A 22,362-nucleotide genomic window follows, 5' to 3' on the forward strand; every position below is an offset into this window, starting at 1 on the left:
AATTTTAGAGAAAGGACAACAGAATCAATAAAAGCTGTGTCATATTTTTTCTCCTGTTATCACTGTATAATACCGATCCCCTTGCTCTTGTCTTTGTTTTCGCTAATTCCTTCCTATCCCTCTCTCCCTTGTTTTCGCTAATTCCTTCCCATCCCTCTCTCCCTTGTTTAGGTTAATTCCTTCCCACCCCCCCCTGTTTTCGCTAATTCCTTCCCATACCTCTCTCTTTCTGCCCTGTTTTTGCCTATTCTTTCCCATCCCCCCTGTTTTCGCTTATTCCTTCCCATCCCTCTCTTCCTCCCCCTGTTTTCGCTAATTCCTATCATCCCTCTCTCTTTCTGCCGTTTTTGCTTAGAGAAAGGGGTTGAGGAAGAATAAGGGGGGGGGGGAGATTTAGAAAGAAGAGACCGACTGATCTAAAAGAAAATTGCGAACGAAAAGGGGGAGCAGTAGAAAGGAAAAAATAAAACACAAGAAAGACGAAAGAAGAAGGTAAGAGAATAACAGAGAGGGAAAGAGAGAATAGATCTGGGCAAAGTCGAATGGGACAACGTGACAATGACTTTTAGGAAATGATAATTTCAATAGGTGTATTTTAAATGACTAATATTTTCAATCAATATCGTAAGACCCGTATACCATTATCCAAAAATTAAAAATACAGGCCTACTGCATGGTCCCATATTTCATTTGTCAAAGTCAGGGGCAGATCCAGGATTTACCAAAAAAGGATTTTTTTTTAGATACTTCGTACCCGCCAAAAAACTGACAAGCAAAAAAAAAAGAATAGAAGTCTTCGATTTCAAAAAGGGGTACATCCCGGGGTACATCTCGGCTTCAACGGCATTTTTACATTACAATTTTTTTTTTCTTCGGGGGGGGGGGGACGTGCCATCCCCTGGATCCGTGCCTCAGTTGTCGAAGTTCTGACATTTATTTCTTTCTCTATCGTTCAATCAAACATGATAAAATAAAATTGAAGGCAAAAATAGTTAATAAATAATAAAGCCCACAAAGCTTTCATGATGAACTTTTTTTCTATTGTTAATGATATACTGCATATCAATTAACCCACATTCGCGAACATACAACACTTTTATATTAAATGTATTTTAAACCCTTTATTTTGAAATTAGAGTTTTCTCATCGAAACATCCCGATCACTTGCAAATAATAAAGAGAATCTTCAACATGTCCATGTTATGTTTTATGAAATTAATCCTCGCCAACAAACCGTGTTATATAAACACTTTGCGTTTACGCATGACCTTTTTCGCGAGACAAGCTAGCTATACACTCTAAATCAGGTAGGCCTATCAATCTATCGCTAACGCCCCCGCCTAGTACCAACTACCATTATTACAAAAAATAGCCCTTTAGAAGTTGAATCCCGTTTGTTAACTTTCAGAAGCCCCCTTTTCAATTTCAGAATACCTATTGAAAGCGATGCTTTTGATCTTTCTTTTGAGGCTCATTGAACCGATCGATCGAGCGGACGGTCGGCGGACGCCGCCAACTGTACTTGAGTTTAAATGAATAGCCAATCAACAATGGCGTTACGTTGCTAGGGGCGGAGCTTAGTATGAAGCGAAATTCGATGAAATCGAGCGTGCCAAGTATCAAGAAATTTCGAACTGACCGAAAAAAAAACACTCGCAGAAAAACTGTTTTTTTATCACTTTCCCGTCATCAAATTCACTCATTTTTTTCACACAGTAATTATGAAACATGGACAAATCTAAAAATGAAAACAAAAAAAATCTTCAAAATTTTGACTTTTTTATTAGTTTGTCGAATTTCTAGGAATTTTCATTTGCGACTTGTCTCTCATTTCGGTATGCCGAGTCACATATTTTGAACAACCATGCATTTGAAACACAAGTTTCATGGGTCATAATATTCAGAAATTTAAAAATGCTCTTGTTTGTGTCATACACAAAGTCAGGATTAAAAGCAATGCAACCCGACATTTAAGAGGTTTGATGGCGTGACACTAACATTTTTTTATTATGAATATGAATTTTCTAAATGTTTGAGATCGGACTAAATAGACACAAGTTTCATGGGTCATATCAGGCTGTTATTACTGCCTGAAATTCTACATTATCACAAGCATGTGCAAAGTCTACGAATGCCACACACAAGGGTTGTCTGTATTCGCAAGTCTTCTCTAATAATTGGTTTAGTGTGTGGAGATGATCTGTAGTAGAGAAACCGCTTCTGAATCGACCTTGTTCCCTCGGTTGATTAAACCGGCTTTTTTCCAGAGCCGGTTAATTAAAAAATTACAATATACGTCTAAACTAAGATACAATAACGATATTCCAGTGGAACAAAAATGAGAATCGAGCTTAGTCTTTTCTCCAGACCCAGTTAATTAAGGCTGGTGGAATTACTGTCTTTGTTGTTGTTTCAACTTACACGGCTAATATAATGTGGATATATGCGCTAAGAGTAAATTGAGAATCAAGCATAGTCTTTTCTCCAGACCCGGTTACTTAAAACTAAAAACTAAACCCTATAGTAATGCGTTCATATAGCAAAAAAGTGCAAAGTCTTTTTTCAAGACCCGGTTAATAAAAAAAAGAAATATAAGTCCAAAGTCTTTTTTCCACACCCGGGTATTTCAAAAAATATAATATAAGTCCAAACTAAGATATGATAATGATATTCCAGTGGAATAAAAATGAGAGTCGAGCTTAGTCTTTTCTCAAGACCCAGTAAATGAAGACTGGTGAAATTAATGTTTGTAGTTGTTTCAACTTATTTGGTGTATTATTGTGAATATATGCGCTAAGAGTAAATTGAGAATCAAGCGTAATCTTGACCTGGTTACTTAAAACTAAAAACTAAACCCTATAGTAAGCGTTCATGTAGCACAAAAATGCAAAGTCTTTTCTCTCGACCCGGTTACTTAAAACTAAAAACTAAACCCTATATTAATGCATTCATATAGCGCAAAGACATTTCTCCGGGTCATTTAAAACATTCATCAAATCTTTTTAAAAAGACCACACAATCTATTGATGTTATAGACATTCATCCAGACCAGATTATTTCAAAATAAGAAATGATTGAAAAAAAAAGGATGTAAATTTTCAGAACAGTATAAAGACCCCATAATCTTATTAATGCTGGATAACATGGACATATACATGTAGCGTAGTCTTTCAGCCCGACCCAGTTTTATTTTTCAAAATTACGCTAATAGTAATAATAAAAAATCAAGATCTAAGACCAAACAATCCTTCAACCTAAGAAATATTAAAAAAAAAGTTTAGAGCGTTGTCTTTAGTCCAGACCTAATCATTAAAACAAATACGCAAAAAATCTTCTAACATAAGACCCTATCATATTCTTATTCTTGTGGAATAACGCAAGTTTTAAAACGTACTCTTTTCTCCAGACCCGGCTATTTAAAAAATGAATTTACAAAACTTCAAATCTAAGACCAATCTTCCAAAGTTACACCCAGTAAAGAAATATGTCTTTACCCCACACCCAGTTTATTTAATAATAGTAAGACCCCAACAGAACATTGCAAAGCATGGTAAAGCAAACTTCCTTCCTCCAGACTTGGTTATTATTTGAAAAAAATGAAATAGTTTTTACAAATATTCTAAAACGAAGACCCAATAATCTGATTACTGTGGAATAACACGAAGACCAATTGTCGAAGATCGACTTTCCTCCAGACACAATTATTTCAAGAATAAAAAATCAATAAAACCCAACCCCCAACAACGAATCTAAGAACCAACAATCCTCCAAATTAAGACCATGCATGTAGAAAAGCACATGTTTAGAGCGTTGTCTTTATTCCAGACCCAGTCATTTAAAAATGATTTAAACAATCTTAAAAACATAAGACTTTGTCATATTCTTATTCTTGTGGAATAAGACGAGTATTATGCTTAGTCTTTCTTCAAGACCCGGTTATTTAAAAGATAAACAAATATTGAAAAAAAAAATCACAGCTAAGACCAATCTTCAAAATTAAACCCAGTATAAATGCTTGGGCTTAGAGTAATGTCTTTACCCCTCACCCAGTTTTCTTAAAAAACAGAACAACAAAACAAACATTTAAAATTAAAACCCTCTTCCAGCCTTAGATCCTGTAATATATAAAACATTCACTTTTTTCTTCCAGGCAAAGAAATTTATAATTATTAAAAACCATCAAAACTTAGAGCCCGAAGAGAATTTCATGAAAGTAGTTGTCTGACGTTTAATCCGACAAGTCCCATTTTATCCAACACTAACTATTGGAGCACTGCATCTTAGCCAATCAACATCAAGGTCGGACATAAATGTTGATGAAATACTCCCACAATCATCTTATTCATGTTGAACAGGCACGAGAATAAGATTGAGTCTTAGTTATGAAGATTACATTTATCTTATATTTGAAAATGACAAGGTCTGGAATAAAGAAAACTCTCTAAACTTTTATTTATTGAAGGTTATTAGTTTGAAGGATAAATGGGTTTTAGATTCTGTTGTTCTTTTTTAAAATATTTTTTGTTATTTTGAAATAATTGGGTCTGGCGAAAGACTACACCATATTTCCATGCTATTCAATTTTGATAAGATTACAGAGTCTTTGTTTTGTTGTTGGTTGTTGTTGTGTTTTTTATGATTTTTATAACTGCGTCTGGAGAGAAGACCACGCTATATTTCCACGTTACTCAACTTAAACAGGATCGTGGGTCTTTGTTTACTTTTCTTTTTTTTATTATTATTACTAATTTATTGTTATTATTCATCATGTGTTATTTGAAAGATCTGGGTCTGGATGAAAGACTATGCTATATTTCCATGTTATTAAACAATAATAATAGGGTTGGGTTACTTTTTGCCTGATTCCACCAGTTTTAAATAACTTGGTCTGGAGAAAAGACCAAGCTCGATTCTCATTCTTATTCCACTAGAATATCATTATCGTATGTTAGTTTGGACGTATATAATAATTTTTGAATCAACTGGGTCTGGAAAAAAAGACTTTAGACTTATATACTACTTTTTTAAACATCCGGGTCTGGAAAAAAGACTGGACTTATATAATATTTTTTTAATTAATCGGGTCTGGAAAAAAATTTTGACTTATCCCCAAGAAAGCCTTTGCACTTTTGTGCTATATGAATGCATTCCTATAGGATTTTAGTTTAGAACGGATTCGTCAAAAATCCCTTCAAATTTATTACATTTGTGGGTAAAGTCATTATTACATTTGTGGGTAAAGTGTTATTACATTTGTGGGCGTTATTTCATTTGTGGGTAAAGTGTTATTACATTTGTGGGCGTTATTACATTTGTGAGCGATTATTACATTTGTGGGTGTAACACCCCTCCTATGATACTTTCCTCCTTTCCCCTTGTGTACAGCAAATGTCCACGTTTTAGTTGTTGTAGATGTTCCCCGCGGCGTCTAACCACACTCAATCCGACTATGTCCCATGTGATGTTGCCTAGTTCTTTTGTCAGCTCATATAGCCTATCCTCTCCTAAAAGGGAACGTACATTATATGTACAGATGGTCACATCCTTTAAGGAGCCTGTCCTAGCCCAGAGATCTTTAGCACCCTCCTTCCTTACCACAGCCGCTCCCGTAGCTGGGCAATCCAGAGCTGCTGGGGACTGAGGGCCGTTTCTTTCTTTGTGCTGCCATAGTCTTGAGGGGGTGTGGCCTTGACTCACCATGCTGGCCACAGTTGCATGTTGGTGAATTGTGGATGCCGTTGATCAATTATGATTCCTCTGCCTTTCAATGGCATTTCCTCCTTCAGGGTCCCACTACCCTCATCAGGTTACCTGAGTTTGCCAGGTTATTTTCCGCCGCCTGGGGCTCTGTTTTACCTTTACTTATAGATAAATATCATATACTGTACATGCCTCAATTCATTTTGTCTCTACAAGTTCACTATTAGTATTTTGACCACATTACTTTGCTCTGTTGGAAATGAAAATAAATAGAATTGAGAAAAGATAAGAATAAACACCGTCCTGCCCATTTTTCCCCCGCTACGCCCCCCCCAAAAAAAAAAATTACATATACATATCTCTATATACATATTTATATATATATATATATATATAATATATATATATATATATATATATATATATATATATATATATATATATATATAATCCGAGGTAGGATGGTTTAAATTAACACGGCTACTGCCAGTTTCATGCTTAAGAAGCAATCATCAGGCCGTCGATGAAGAAGCAGAAAATAACGTTGAATTTAATTATTTTAGAAGCTTACAATTACAACAGTTACTACTAGGGGTACTACGAGTCAGCTTGGGATCGATTAAACATATGCATATACGTCGATTATCATTTTTTCTTTTTTTTCTTTTTTTAACAAGTGCACACCTAATAGCAATAATGCATATAGCATTTCCATTTATTTGAAAGCAGGATAAAAGAGCATTCCAGATTAAATGCCTTGCTCATGGGCATAGGTGCCACGGCCGAGGATTGAACCTCGGACTTTCCATGTATAGCCAGGCGCCTTAGACAACTCGGCCACGGCACCTCCATTATACATTGGAAATCGATTATAAAACATTTCAAATACAGCCATTTTAATCAAATCGATTACAAGACATTTTAATCAGAGTAACAGAGCAAGTGTTCAAATTTATTAACGGTGACAGAACCAGAAAAATGAAGACTGGACATAGCATGAGCAGACCTGGGAACAAGCAGAATCTATCTTTTAGGGCGGTTGTTGTAGTATTTTAACTTGTATTTGTTTTTATGTCTGCAAGTGGAGACCAACTCGGATCTCTTGTTGAGTGACTTGGCAGGGTCTGCACATGCAATGTACAGCTTCTCAGTGAGACAAAGATGACATTTCTTGGATTGATTGTTGTATGGATGTGCCTGCTTGATAATGCTCCAGTTGATGGCGTAGTTGGTGTTACTGTCCTTAAGGTCCCAGATGTATTTGGATAGTTGTGTGGCATTGGCGTTGTGTCTATGGCTGAAAGAGTGTTTGTGGTTGGCGTATCTGGCTTTGAAAGTTCCTTCTGTAAGGCCGATGTATTCCATTTGTTTTTCTGCTGTAGTGACGGTTGCTTTGTAGATAAAAGACTGTGAGAGAGGGGGCATTCTTGTTTTCGGCGGCAGTTGCATTCTCTGTCGGGTTTAGCGGGGGCGGGTGCAAGGATTTTCTTGATGTGTTGCAAGATTATGTGTCCAATGTTAGGCATGCATGAGTAGCTCAGCTTGATGGTGTTTCTGTTGAATATCTTGTGAAGAGGTGAGCGCCTGTGGAAGTGGGTGTTGAGTAGGTGGAGAAAGGTGTGGCCAATGTTGGTGGTGATATTTTTACTGAAGGGTGGGTTGAACCAGATGATATTCCTGTGTCTGCTGCGTTTGGGGTTTTCCTGTGTTTCTATGTATGATAATTGAGGTGTGTGTCCACTAGCGGTGAGGGCGTCTTCGTATTCTGGGTAGGCTGATTTGAAGGTTGTTCATTTAAAAACGCATTTTAAAACGGGGCCCTGGTACTTTTGAACCCCCTCGCTTTCTCTCGTTCTCTCATCTTATTGCTCTTATTTTTGCCTTCTATTTCAAAGGATATAAACAGAAATAAAGCAATTTATAACACCGTTTATCCCGTGCTCTTTTGAAAAAAAAAAATTCCACCATTTCTTGATCTCGGCACTCCCCCCAAAAAAGAAAGTTATGGCAGGCTCTCAAACAAATTCCTTATTAAAAGAGCAGGAAATAAATAGCCAACACCCTGAATAAAATGACGATTAGTGTATTCCGTCAGGATGACCCACTGAATGCTTTTCGTATTTAGCAATACAAAAAATGCTCTAAGGAATGCTGCTTTTCATATTACGACAGTAAAATTTTAAAATAGTAAATGTTACCCACTTATTGACAAAATACGCAGGTACTTAAGACATGGCAAGAACATTTGCTTCTTGAGCATGACAGTGCTTTCTTTATATTAAAAATACAATTCCCCGGGCGATGATACACATAGGGATGGAAGAAGATGCAAGTGAGATTAAGAAAAAAATAGAAAATGCAAATCGAGATACATGTATAGAAGAATGATGAAACGACAGAAGGATGAGAGTAGGAAAGGGTAAATAGATCACAAAAGGTGTAATGTAAACCATAATGTGTGCTTTTGCTATTGCATGAATATTTACTCACAAGGAATTGTAGATTAGCTGAATGTGGGAGGGAGTGATCCAGCCAAAACAAAATCACAAGTTTTTGGACTTCGCGTTTCATTTTCAGGAACAAAATAAAATATTTTTATTACAAACAATAATTCATGAAAAGAAGAAACCAAAGGGGCAATTTTTAGTGAACCATTGATTTAGGCCACTGTCTTGAAACCCAGAAGCCCAAATCACAAACTAGTTTCGGACTTTCGTTACGCAGCATCATGATTGTACTTGCAAGGGAATATTTACCTTTTTTTAATATATTCTGGAAAATTACAAACAATAATTCATGAAAAGAAGAAACCAAAGGGGCGGTTTTTAGTGAACCATTGATTGAGGCCACTGTCTTGAAACCCGGAAGCCCAAATCACAAACTAGTTTCGTACTTTCGTTACGCACCGTCATGATTGTACTTGCAAGGGAATAATTACCCTTTTTATTTATTCTGGAAAATAAAGGTATTTGGTATGCTGTAATTTCACCCAAAACAGATTATTGTCGTAATTATACACTTTGCAAATTATCTCTCTCTATATATTGAAGGTGCTATAGTACGTAATTTTACGGACAAAATTTAACAGAAATTGTCCGTAAACGATAAAATACGGAATAAAATTGTAAATTTACAGATTTCTACAGAAAACCCGTATAAATTACATAATAATCAGGTAAATGATCAACTTTACAGACGTTTTCTGTAATTGTACAGAAGATCATTATTGAAAGGAAACGTTTACGATACATCTTGTAAATTTACTGTAAAGTAGATGTAATTTTACGGATATGATTTAACAGATTAATTTGTAATACGTGTAAAGTTCAATTTCTATGGATTTTTTTGGGTAAAATTTACGGAAATATCAGGCTAATGATACATTTTATAACGTCCGTAATTGTAGTGAAGATCATTCATGAAAGGAGATGTTTAGTGGTTTTCGGTACAAATCTTTGTAAATTTACTAAAAAGTAGCTGTAAGTTTACGAACAAGATTTAACAGATTAATTTGTAATACGTGTAAAGTGCTATTTCTACGGAAAATTAGTAAAAATTGCATAAAAATCAGGTAAATGATCAATTTTACAAATATTCTGATCTGCAATTGTACAGAAGATCATTATTGAAAGGGGACGTGTAAGGTACATCTTGTAAATTTACTGTAAAGTAGACAGCGTCAGAAAATGTATCATTAACCTGATTTTTCAGTAAATTTTACAAATTTTCCACTTTACACATATTACAAATTAATCTATTAATCTTATCCCTAAACTGGAAAGGAGACGTTTAGTGGTTTACGGCACAAATCTTTGTAAATTTATTAGAAAGTAGCTGAAAATTTACGTCCAAGATCTAACAGAAAAAGTGCAATTTCTACTAAAACTTTGTAGAATTCAAAGAAAAATCAGGTTAATGATAAATTTACTGACGTAAAGACATTCAGACTTTAAAGCTGATTTAAACCAAAAAAGGCGAGATTTTGAAGACCAATACCTGAGCGCATTATTTTTTAACAATTCCATGACCTTTATTCTAAAAGACAATTGAAATTTGTAGCACAAATGGATTTCAAGTTATTGCTAATCAAAGCTTCCCTTGGAAATGAGGAAATCATATAAACACTAATTATGACGTTTATTAAAAGCTTTCTTCCAACTCATAGTACAGTGGTTAGTCCTCTGACAAACCTGCTGAAGGCAAAAGTGAAGTATGTTTGGTCTGACGAATGTCAAAGATCATTTGGGAAATTAAAGGCCATTTTGGTGAATGAGCCTGTTTTGGCAGCTCCAAACTTCACAAAGCCGTTCAAAGTCGCTATTGATGCATGTGATGTTGGAGTACGAGCAGTATCGCTCCAAGTAGATGAAGAAGGCATCGGAAAACCAGTGTGCTACTGCTCTAAGAAACTCAATCGGTTTCAAAAGAAGTAACCCGACACACGCTCCGGCGAAGATTGCTCTGGTGACAAATGCTCCCCAAAATGCGATATTTGCTCCGCGACATTAGCTCCTCGACATTTGCTCCACATTGAGCAACAAATGCTCCGGCGACAAATGCTACCCAAACGACACATGCTCCGGTGGCAATTGCTCCGCCAATATTTGCTCCGCATGTATGGATAAATGCTCGGCCAATAATTGCTCCGTCCACAATTGCTCGTCGACAGTTTATCGGCATGTTGCTTAAAAGAATAAATATAAGACCTAAATAAAATACCTGCGACAAATGCTTCTCGAATAACAATTGCCCTGCTCACAATTGCTCTACCAAATATCGGTGGACCAGCTGTCCCTACATGCGGAGCAAATATTGGCGGAGCAATTGCCGCTGGAGCATGTGTCGTTCGGGTAGCATTAGTTGCTAAATGTGAAGCAATTGTCGGTGGATCAACTGTTGGCGGAGCAACTGTCTGCGGAGCAAATGTCGGCGGAGCAACAGTCGGCGGAGCAAAAGTCGGTGGAGCAAATTTTGGCGGAACAAATGCCGGCGGAGCAAATGTCGATGAGCAAATGTCGCATTTTGGGGAACATTTGTCACCGGAGCAATCGTCGTCGGAGCATATGTCATGGATTCTCAAAAGAAGTACTCAACTATTGAAAAAGAGGCCCTGAGTGTCGTACTTGCCCTTCAGCAGTTTGAGGTGTATCTAACCTATGGAGAGATTACAGTCTACACAGACTACAATCCTCTTGTGTTTTTGGAGAAATTCAAAACAAAGAACCAAATACTGTATGGATGGAGCCTAATGCTCCAACCATTCACATTGAAAATTGTACACATAAATGGAGAGAGTAATGTAATTGCTGATGCTCTTTCAAGAGTATAAAAAGTGAAATTATGTATGCTTTTGACCAAGTGTGTTATTTATTTACACATGTTCGTTAAGTACTATACCTTTGTACACGATAACTGTAAATGATTAACCAAGATGACTTAGAAAAGTTAAAAGAAAAAAAAAGGAATCTTAAAGAAACCTTTACTACGGTAAAGCTTTCTTTTCCCTGGTGTGAGGGGGGGGGGTTGTTACACCCACAAATGTAATAATCACCCACAAATGTAATAACGCCCACAAAAGTAATAACACTTTACCCACAAATGCAATAACACTTTACCAACAAATGTAATAATTTCGCCCACAAATGTAATAATGACTGTACCCACAAATGTAATAAATTTGAAGGGATTTTTGACGAATCCGTTTTAAACTAAAATCCTATAGGAATGCATTCATATAGCACAAAAGTGCAAAGTCTTTCTTGGGATAAGTCCATTTTTTTCCAGACCCGATTAATGAAAAAATTATTATATAAGTCCAAAGTCTTCTTTCCAGACCCAGTTATTTCAAAATTATAATATCAGTCCAAAGTCTTTTTTCCAGACCCAGTTAAAGGGGAATGAAACCTTCGGAAGAAATAGGCCTGTGTAGAAACAGAAAAATCAAAGAATAGGAATAAAGAAAGTTTGAGAAAAATGGGACACATAGTGAGAAAGTTATGAGCATTTGAATATTGCAATCACTAATGCTATGGAGATCCTCACATTGGCAATGCGACAAGGATGTGTGATGTCACTGATGAACAACTTTCCCTTTGGTGGACTATAAAATACCCTTAAAATGTCCCTTTTTGCTTTTTCTTATGATATAAACTCTTTATCCATGATGTATTCTTAAAAGATATGTATTACATGCCCTCATGTAGACAGAACACATGATTTATGGATAGATGTGATAAAAGAGGCAATTCTAGTGAAATATATACTAAAGTAATGTGGAGAGTTGTTCACAAGTGACATCACACATCTTTGTCGCATTGCCAATTTGCTATCTCCATAACATTGGTGATCTCAATATTCAAATGCTCATAACTTTCTCATTATTTGTCCGATTTTTCTCAAACTTTCGTTTAACTGTTTCTCTGATTTTTCTGTTTTCACACAAGCTATCTTGCTCCAATGGTTTCATTCTCCTTTAATTAAAAAATTATAAGTCCAAAGTCTTTTTTCCAGACCAGGTTAATTAAAAAATTATAATATCAGTCCAAAGTCTTTTTCCATACTTGGTTGTTTAAAAAATTATTATAAAAGTGTAAAGTCTTTTTTTCCAGACCCAGTTAATTAAAAAATGTTATATAAGTCCAAAGTCTTTTTTTTCAGACCCAGTTAATGAAAAATTTACTATATAAGTCCAAAGTCTTTTTTCCACACCCGGTTAATTAAAAAATTATAACTTCAGTCCAAGGTTTTTTTTTCCAGACCCAGTTAAATAAAAAAATATAATATCAGTCCAATTTTTTTCCATACCTGTTTGCTTAAAAAGCTATTATATAAGTCCAAAACCTTTTTTTCCAGACGCAGTTAATGAAAAAATTATTATATAAGTCCAAGGTCTTTTTTCCAGACCCGGTTAATTCAAAATTATAATATCAGTCCAAAGTCTTTTTTCCAGACCAAGTTAATTCCAAAATTATAATATCAGTCCAAAGATTTTTTTCCAGACCCAGTTTATCAAAAAATATTATATAAGTCCAAAGTCTTTTTTTCCAGACCCAGTTAATCAAAACATTATTATATAATTCCATTTTTTTTTCCAGACCCGGTTAATTCAAAAATTATAATATCAGTCCTAAGTCTTTTTTCCATACCTGGTTGTTTAAAAAAAATATTATATAAGTCCAAATTCTTTTTTTCCAGACCCAGTTAAATGAAAAAAATATATATAAGTCCAAAGTCTTTTTTTCCAGACCCAGTTAATTACAAATTTATTGAATAAGTCCAAAGTTTTTTCCAGACCCGGTTAATTCAAAAATTATAATATTAGTCCAAAGTCTTTTTCCATACCTGGTTGTTTAAAAAATTATTATATAAGTCCAAAGTCTCTTTTTCCAGACGCAGTTGATGAAAAATTTATTATATAAGTCCAAAGTCTTTTTTCCAGACCCAGTTAATCAACAATTATTATATAAATCCAAAGTCTTTTTCCAGACCCAGTTAATTCAAAAATTATAATATCAGTCCATTTTTTTCCAGACCCAGTTAATTACAAATTTATTGAATAAGTCCAAAGTTTTTTTCCAGACCCGGTTAATTCAAAAATTATAATATTAGTCCAAAGTCTTTTTCCATACCTGGTTGTTTAAAAAATTATTATATAAGTCCAAAGTCTCTTTTTCCAGACGCAGTTGATGAAAAATTTATTATATAAGTCCAAAGTCTTTTTTCCAGACCCAGTTAATCAACAATTATTATATAAATCCAAAGTCTTTTTCCAGACCCAGTTAATTCAAAAATTATAATATCAGTCCATTTTTTTCCAGACCCAGTTAATTACAAATTTATTGAATAAGTCCAAAGTTTTTTTCCAGACCCGGTTAATTCAAAAATTATAATATTAGTCCAAAGTCTTTTTCCATACCTGGTTGTTTAAAAAATTATTATATAAGTCCAAAGTCTCTTTTTCCAGACGCAGTTGATGAAAAATTTATTATATAAGTCCAAAGTCTTTTTTCCAGACCCAGTTAATCAACAATTATTATATAAGTCCAAAGTCTTTTTTCCAGACCAAGTTAATTCCAAAATTATAATATCAGTCCAAAGATTTTTTTCCAGACCCAGTTTATCAAAAAATATTATATAAGTCCAAAGTCTTTTTTTCCAGACCCAGTTAATCAAAACATTATTATATAATTCCAATTTTTTTTTCCAGACCCGGTTAATTCAAAAATTATAATATCAGTCCTAAGTTTTTTTCCATACCTGGTTGTTTAAAAAAAATATTATATAAGTCCAAATTCTTTTTTTCCAGACCCAGTTAAATGAAAAAAATATATATAAGTCCAAAGTCTTTTTTTCCAGACCCAGTTAATTACAAATTTATTGAATAAGTCCAAAGTTTTTTTCCAGACCCGGTTAATTCAAAAATTATAATATTAGTCCAAAGTCTTTTTCCATACCTGGTTGTTTAAAAAATTATTATATAAGTCCAAAGTCTCTTTTTCCAGACGCAGTTGATGAAAAATTTATTATATAAGTCCAAAGTCTTTTTTCCAGACCCAGTTAATCAACAATTATTATATAAGTCCAAGGTCTTTTTTCCAGACCCGGTTAATTCAAAATTATAATATCAGTCCAAAGTCTTTTTTCCAGACCAAGTTAATTCCAAAATTATAATATCAGTCCAAAGATTTTTTTCCAGACCCAGTTTATCAAAAAATATTATATAAGTCCAAAGTCTTTTTTTCCAGACCCAGTTAATCAAAACATTATCATATAATTCCAATTTTTTTTCCAGACCCGGTTAATTCAAAAATTATAATATGAGTCCTAAGTCTTTTTTCCATACCTGGTTGTTTAAAAAGAATATTATATAAGTCCAAATTCTTTTTTTCCAGACCCAGTTAAATGAAAAAAATATATATAAGTCCAAAGTCTTTTTTCCAGACCCAGTTAACCCGTTCGCGACGGCATAGTAGAATAGGTTCTAACACCCCAAACGAGATTAATCAGCCGGCCATGTCAAGTTTGAACAGCTCCATTGTTCCGTGCGTGCGAGCTGGATCGTTGATTACAAAAGCGTGTGTGCGATCCACGATGAGTGAATTGATCGATCGATAGTTTTCGCGCATGCGTAGTTCATTTCCTGTTTTGGCTGCACGGAGTTCAGAGCTCACCTGTCGCTCCAGTGCTATAATTATGTCCGTACAGAGTGACTTCTTTGAGAATGTATTGTTGGTGATGTGGGTTTTGAAGTTCTTCTTGGACTTCTTCTTTTTCGATATTACTATTATCATAATATTCTCATAATGTTACTATTATCATAATATTCTCCCTTCCTTTCTTCTTCCTTTCTTCTTCCTTTTCTTCTTTTTCGATCTTCTTATTATTATCAAAATTATTATTCTCATTTCTTTTCTTCTCATATTCTTCTTTTTCGATATTCTTCTTATCTTATCATCCTCATTTCCTTTCTTCTTTTGTTCGATCTCTGTCTCATCTTTTTGTTCTTATACTTCCTATTTATAGACCCCCCCCCCCCTTCTCCCTTGATATAGTCTTGCTCTGTTTCCTCTTGCAAATGAAATCCTCCTTGTTTTTTTCTTCCTTTTTTATAATGCTCCCTTTTCATTTTCTCCTCCTTCTTCTTCACTGATAATTGTGTAATCCTACACCTCCATCTCCTAAGTTTTCTCTTTCTATTTCCCTTCTATTTATTCTTGTTATGAATTTGCTTGTGCTTCTTTTTTTCGCCTTTTTTCTTCGTCGTCTTATCTTCTCTTTATACCTTTTCTCATTCTTTTACTCCCGTCGTGTCCTATTTTGCTTAATTTTGTTCTCTCTGTTTTTCTCTTCATGCAAAATGAAAAAAAATGAAGAATATGATATTTCCTTTTAAAAGTATGCCCCCCAAAACATGAATCTTCAAAATATCGTTATATGCATACAAGTAATACTTTCTGAACAAGAAATCATAATCTTCTCGATTAAAATTTATTTGCAAGGTGGTATACGACAATTATTATGAAGATTATTTATCATTTATCGTCCAATTATTTAAGTTAGCCCACCCCATCCCCCATGATCACCATTATCTTCTCCCTTCATCTTTTTTTTCTGTTTTGTCTGCTTTTTTATTTTATCTTTTTCTTTGTCTTATCATTATTATATTCATAATCTTAACCATTGTTGTTATTATTATCAATATTATTATTATTTTTTTTATTATCCGATTGTTATATTTTCTTTTATTATTTGTTATTATCATTGTTAGTGTTGATAGTAATGTTTATAATTGTTATCATTGATATTATGTAAACATTTGAATATTTTACATGTAAAGAATAAAAAAATTAGTTTAATTCGATTGAAAAATATTATTGTTATTGTCATGAATGCCATCCCCTCTACTCTCTCTAATCCCCTTACCTCTAGTCAACCTCTACTTATATTCTCTCTCTCCTCTATTTTCCCTTTACTTTTTTCCCTTCTATTCAATCAGTAGCTTACGCAGGGGGGGGGGGAGGGTTCAATTTCATACGAGGCGCTTTTAATCGAAAAAAAAATGTACTACAACACTGCGCAGACAAGTGGGTTATGCTCTCTCTCTCTTCTTCATCTCCCGTTCCGTGCCCCCGGCCCTCTCTCTATTTTTTCCCTTCTGAGTATATTCTCGTCATCACAGAAATATGTCCAAACCCGGCCCTCCAAGCCCAACCCATACTAAAAAATAGAACCTACATTAGGATAGGTGCCCGGCATATTCGGCCCATAATCAATTTCAAATGATTTCTAGATTTTATACGTCGTCGAGAAATGTTCAACAAAAACCTCCAAATTATTTCCTTAATTCAAAATCCAACGGAGACGTTGCCATGTATTTGTGTAAAAAATGAATTTTATGTATCAAATGATTCTAGTAATTAAAATTGTATTAAAAACAAGACATTCTGCCTTTCTTTCATTATCCAAAAATATACAATAAGTCCCTGGAAACCGTTTTATTTATTGTGAACTTACTCAATTCTCAGTTTATTTCACTAGTTTAGAACGTGTTTGGTTATTTTCTTGACAGTTATGTGCAAAGGATTTAATGATCAACAAATGATTAGTAATTCATGGAAAATGCAAGAAAAAATAACTTAAGTATATGTTGGTCAATTTAAAATGGAAAAAAATGAGTGTGACCAGAAAGACATTTTCGGTTTTGCTGGTAATCTAGTTGTCAGAGATCGGCGGTGAACCAAGGAATTCTTGGTGGAGGGGACTATAAATGCGCTACTTTTTCTTTACTTTTTTCTGACAAGCAAATGGGGGGGGGGAGAAATAGAGGTCAGCAATGAAATCGCAACCCAAGTTACACCATTACTATTTTATACCTTTTTTTTTATTCTAGTGCATATAAATTATATTCCATCATTTAACCCCCCCCCCATTTGTTTCGCCACACTCACTGTCAAATTTTCGGACAATATATGATTTGATTAACATTTTAGGAACTTTCCGTTCGGAAATTATTATTTCCTGCGTTCAGTTTGTTTTAATATCCAATTTCATTAAGATGAAAAAGGACTCTGAAAATAATAACCTGCATTGCCAAAGTATGATTCTAAAATGTCGTAAGTGTATATAATTTCTCACCCGGTACATTCACCTTTACAGAATTTCGATGTATTAAAATAATTCTTATGTTTTATTTCTCCACTTCCTTTTTCCTTGTAGCCAACAATCCATAAGAGCTCCGATGAAAATACAAATATAACGAGTTAATTAGAGAACTGTAAGAGGAAGAGCGTGCTTCAAAAGAGATACATAGAAAGGCCATTCTCGCCTGCCTAAATATCATATTCCAGCTCATATTAAGTGATATATAAATTATCTCTAATTAATTAATTAATTGTCTTTATTAATCAATTCATGTACTGATTGCTTTGTCTGATATTTATCTTTATCAAAGTTGAACGTCTGTTATATTCTATGGAGTACGGCCAAAAATGAAACAAATAACTGAATGGACGTATATGGAATCACAATATGCTTTATGCCGTTTTTCTTGCACCCTTCTAACAAGCAATTAAAAAAAATTAAACGAGTCGCATGATGATAATGATTAATAATTCATATAATATCCACTAAACATTGTGATCAAGGCGCTCTACTTATTCATTACCCGGCTTACATCATTTGTTCCGTGAAAAGCATTATAGGCCTGTTTGCAGACATAAACATAAATATTTTATTTTAATATATTCTGCTTTTCATTCCCTCTATCTTCTCGAATAATATATCCATGGAATGCATATTTACTCCATGCTCTGGATTCCTATCGCATCACATTTTTTTTATATGCAGGTCAAACCAAACCACGATAACATACTCAATCAGAATAAAATCAATTGGGGAAACCTTAGATTTTTTTTCGAAAATTCATATGAGATTACTGATATGGATAAAACATGCTTCATATACTTTGTACATCGTAAATAACACATATTAGTCTTCATTAGCATGATTATGCCTATGTCACGGCGTTTATCACTCTTTGGTGTTAAACCAAACTGACAAAGTGTGAATTCATCCGTACATCCTTCCCTTTCAAGTCACTCTTTTACATTGTTAGTAAGTGGCAACTTTATTGACCTTCGCTGGATGCCCTTTTGTGATTTTCAAAGGAAAGGGGGCCATGCCTCCATCAATTACCACATCCGTATCGTTAGAACAAAATAGAGTGTACGTACGATCCGAGGTATTCTCAATAGCCAGCTGTATACACTTTTTGTTTAGGATTATAGAAATCGATATCAACTTAAAGTCGTGTACTCTCTTCTAGTTTGATCTAGCTTGATCAGTTCATGAAGTTGAATATTATGACAGCCATTTTCAAGAGGCAAAATAATGCACCTAAATGAAAGAAGAAAACAAAAATCGATGTGTTATAAACTGAAACCATGATTTTTCTTCTTGCTATATTTTATCAACGGCGCCATTTTTTTAAAAAAGAAGTGCACACCTAGTTAGCAGTAATGCATATAGCATTTTCATTTATTTGAAAAGAGCATTGTAGATTAAATGCCTTGCTCACGGGCATAGGTGCCGCGGCCGGGATCGAACCCCGGACTTTTTGAAACCTCACAAGCAATCTTATAAAGTATCGATCGTTTTCGATCTATCGTTGATCATATCAGCGCACGCACGCAGCTCTGCGTGCGTTTTGGGTTGCATTTCGCTGCTCCCATTGTTTTCCCTCACTTTTATTGATTACGGTATATACGTGGTTCTGCGAAACTGAAAATCGTTGAAATCAAGCTTCCATCGCGGCAATGCCCACTGTACGCCAATATTGGACTCTCTTCGAAGCATAACTCGTTTTATAATGCTTTATAAACTATAGAAACAAAAGGTAAAAACATATGACTTTCTGGAATGTGTAGTTTAATTAATGGACATTGTAATTATAACACAGAAAAGGCAGAAACATAGTATGAAATTGTATTTTTAAAGCCTGCAAATGGATGCGAGTAATAGCCTTTGGGGAACCGACTATATACGGCTCCCGTACATGAATAGGTTTTAGGGAACCGTATATATCCGGCTCCCGTTGGCAACGGGTTAATTACAAATTTATTGAATAAGTCCAAAGTTTTTTTCCAGACCCGGTTAATTCAAAAATTATAATATTAGTCCAAAGTCTTTTTCCATACCTGGTTGTTTAAAAAATTATTATATAAGTCCAAAGTCTCTTTTTCCAGACGCAGTTGATGAAAAATTTATTATATAAGTCCAAAGTCTTTTTTCCAGACCCAGTTAATCAACAATTATTATATAAGTCCAAAGTCTTTTTCCAGACCCAGTTAATTCAAAAATTATAATATCAGTCCATTTTTTTCCAGACCCAATTAATTAAAAAAATAGTACATAAGTTCAAAGTCTTTTTTTTCCAGACCCCGTTGATTTAAAAATTATAACATCAGTACAAAGTTTTTTTCCAGACCCAGTTAATTAAAGAAATATAATATTAGTCCAAAGTCATTTTTCGAGACCAAGTTAATTCAAAAATTATAATATCAGTCCAACTTTTTTTTCCAGACTCAATTAATCAAAAAGATATTATATAAATCCAAAGTCATTTTTTCCAGACCCAGTTAATAAAAAAAATTATTACTTAAGTCCAAATTCTTTTTTCCAGACCCAGTTTTTTCAAAAATTAAAATATTAGTCCAAAGTTTTTTTCCAGACCCAGTTAATTCAAAAATTATAATATTAGTCCAAAGTCATTTTTCGAGACCCAGTTAATTAAAAAAATATAATACCAGTCCAAATTTTTTTTTTCCAGACTCAATTAATCAAAAAGATATTATATAAATCCAAAGTCTTTTTTTTTCCAAACCCAGTTAATTAAAAAATTATTACTTAAGTCCAAATTCTTTTTTCCAGACCAAGTTTATTCAAAAATTAAAATATCAGTCCAACGTTTTTTTACAGACCCAGTTAATCAAAAATTATTACTTAAGTCCAAAGTCGTTTTTCCAGACCCAGTTAATCAACAATTATTGTATAAGTCCAAAGTCTTTTTCTAGACCCAATTAATTCAAAAATTATAATATCAGTCCATTTTTTTCCAGACCCAGTTAATTAAAAAAATAGTACATAAGTCCAAAGTCTCTTTTTTCCAGACCCCGTTGATTTGTTGATTTAAAAATTATAACATCAGTACAAAGTTTTTTTCCAGACCCAGTTAATTAAAAAAATATAATATTAGTCCAAAGTCATTTTTCGAGACCCAGTTAATTCAAAAATTATAATATCAGTCCAATTTTTTTTTCCAGACCCAATTAATCAAAAAGATATTATATAAATCCAAAGTTTTTTTTCCAGACCCAGTTAATTAAAAAATTATTACTTAAGTCCAAATTCTTTTTTCCAGACCCAGATTATTCAAAAATTAAAATAGCAGTCCAAATATTTTTTCCAGACCCAGTTAATTCAAAAATTATGATATTAGTCCAAAGTCATTTTTCGAGACCCAGTTAATTAAAAAATTATAATATCAGTCCAATTTTTTTTTCCAGACTCAATTAATCAAAAAGATATTATATAAATCCAAAGTCTTTTTTTCCAGACCCAGTTAATTAAAAAAATATTACTTAAGTCCAAATTCTTTTTTCCAGACCAAGTTTATTCAAAAATTAAAATATCAGTCCAAAGTTTTTTACAGACCCAGTTAATCAAAAATTATTACTTAAGTCCAAAGTCTTTTTTCCAGACCCAGTTTATTCAAAAATTAAAATATCAGTCCAAAGTTTTTTTTACAGACCCAGATAATTCAAAAATTATAATATCAGTCCAAAGTCTTTTGTCCAGACCCAGTTAACTACAAAATATTTTATAAGCCCAAAGACTTTTTTCCAGACCAAGTAAATAAAAAAATTATTACATAAGTCCAAAGTCTTTTTTCCAGACCCGGTTAATTCAAAATGACAATATCAGTCCAAAGTCTTTTTTCCCGACCAAGTTAATCCAAAAATTATTATATAAGTCCAAAGTCTTTTTTCCAGACCCAGTTAATCAAAAAATTATTATATAAGGGACGAGAGCAAAAAATATCACAGCATTCCCCCTGCAGGCTATCCCTAAAGCATGCCCCAATTAAGAACCCCATGTCCCCTGCAGTCCCCTGCAATAATCTGCCATGCCCCCTGCGTGCTGCCGCTATTAATCTCTATAAATTAATCCACCATTCCCCCTGCAGCCTACCACCGGTCGTTCCAAAATATAATCCGCCATGCCCCCTACGTGCTGCCGCGCAATTTTTTTTCCAAATTAATCCACCATTCCGCCTGCAACTTGTCACCTATTGCTCTAATCCGTTATTCCTCCTGCGTCCTGCTGTATAGAACTGCCATTCCACCTGCATGCTACAAATATATCTTGGGGCCCGTTTCTCAACTAAATCGGAGATAGTGACGTAAAAAAACTCATCTTGAGCGTCCACATGCGATTTTTTGTAATTAAATTAATTATTCATAGCTTCCCTTTTTCGGGAATTGAATGCTTTATGTTATTAGTATATAAGATGCATATTTTACCTCTATTAGTTTTCTTAGATGTGTTTTCCAATTCATATCATAATAATTACAGACTTATCTTAATTCTAGATTTGACAATTATACTATTTTGTGACTAAGGCTACGTCTGAGCTGCTCTTTCTACGATAGTATCGTTATTAATGGATTCAAGTTTGGAATTCTTTTAATGCTCTCCAAGGAGTGGAGAAGGTGCATACATCGAATGCGAGCATGGCATGATCCGATGACCGGGGTAATGATATCATTATGTTTAAAGCGCTATGAGACATCGTTCCGACGTGATAAGTTCCAGATAAATACGGATTATTATTATTATGGTTCATTTTTTTTCTGCATATATTCGATTTCCGTTCATTTATTTCTGACGTTTGAATTTTTATGTAAAAATGATATCATGTCCATCTCAACATTTTCCTACAAAGTGTTTGAAATACAGAGCTTAAATTCACAATTTTTCAGGTCGGAATATCCAATATCTTAAGTTTATGATTCTCTTTCGCCTCATCGATTTCATGATAAAACTGTATAAAGAATGCCCTGATTCTAGGTGTAATCTGAAACACACGCCCTCATGTCTATTCAG

The sequence above is a fragment of the Lytechinus variegatus genome, chromosome 4, assembly GCF_018143015.1.
Source record: "Lytechinus variegatus isolate NC3 chromosome 4, Lvar_3.0, whole genome shotgun sequence".
Classification (NCBI taxonomy): Eukaryota; Metazoa; Echinodermata; class Echinoidea; order Temnopleuroida; family Toxopneustidae; genus Lytechinus; species Lytechinus variegatus.